An 878-nucleotide genomic window follows, 5' to 3' on the forward strand; every position below is an offset into this window, starting at 1 on the left:
CCATACAATTTTGAAAATATTTTGACTCTTTTTGAGCTGTTTACGGACATTTCAGTTTTAAATTTTTTTAGTTTTTTTTTCTATAAATATCAATAAAGTTTTATCTGTGGGCCAAAAAGTGTATAAATTTAATACAAAGCTCTGATATATTGTTACAATATCAGTTGAAAAATATTAAAAATACATAGGCACAATTTTTTTTTATAAGCATTTAAAGATCAAATTTTGACAAAATTTTCAAATCTTAATTTGAAAAATTATTTTGTAGTTAAAAATTTATAAAATGTTCAATTTTTGTATCCAAGAATTAAAAATTTAAAACAAGATTCCACGTAAGTAATTAATTCTGTTACCAAAAAATCTATAAAATACATTTACACAGTTTATTTTTATAGTCATTTTAAGTACAAATTTGGACGAAATTACATATTAAAAACCTAGGATAACTATTTTAGTTATTTTGTTGTGATTGTATAATATTATTCGTGGGTACTTGAAACTTCTAAAGTATACTATTATATATCTATGATTTTACCACGGTTTTTTGTTGATGTATAACGCGTTATAACTTATAAGTACCTAATAGATATTATGATATGATTAATTTGGAATTTATTATAGGTCAATTTTTTTTTAATACCATAGATAAGTATATTTATGTCTAATACATAGACTGATATACCGTCTCCGCTCAGAATCGTTTTTCTTATACAGTGATATTATATCATTGAATTCAAATTTAATACTGTCCATTATACAGTGACCCACTTCTAACCTACTGTACAGCAGAGCGACATCCACTTACCCACCTTTTTTTTTTTTTGGTTTTTGACAATGTGAATGTGCCGACTGAAATATTAGGTTAAATGAGTGAGGGG

Source organism: Acyrthosiphon pisum, unplaced genomic scaffold (assembly GCF_005508785.2).
Source record: "Acyrthosiphon pisum isolate AL4f unplaced genomic scaffold, pea_aphid_22Mar2018_4r6ur Scaffold_21039;HRSCAF=22862, whole genome shotgun sequence".
Taxonomy (NCBI): Eukaryota; Metazoa; Arthropoda; class Insecta; order Hemiptera; family Aphididae; genus Acyrthosiphon; species Acyrthosiphon pisum.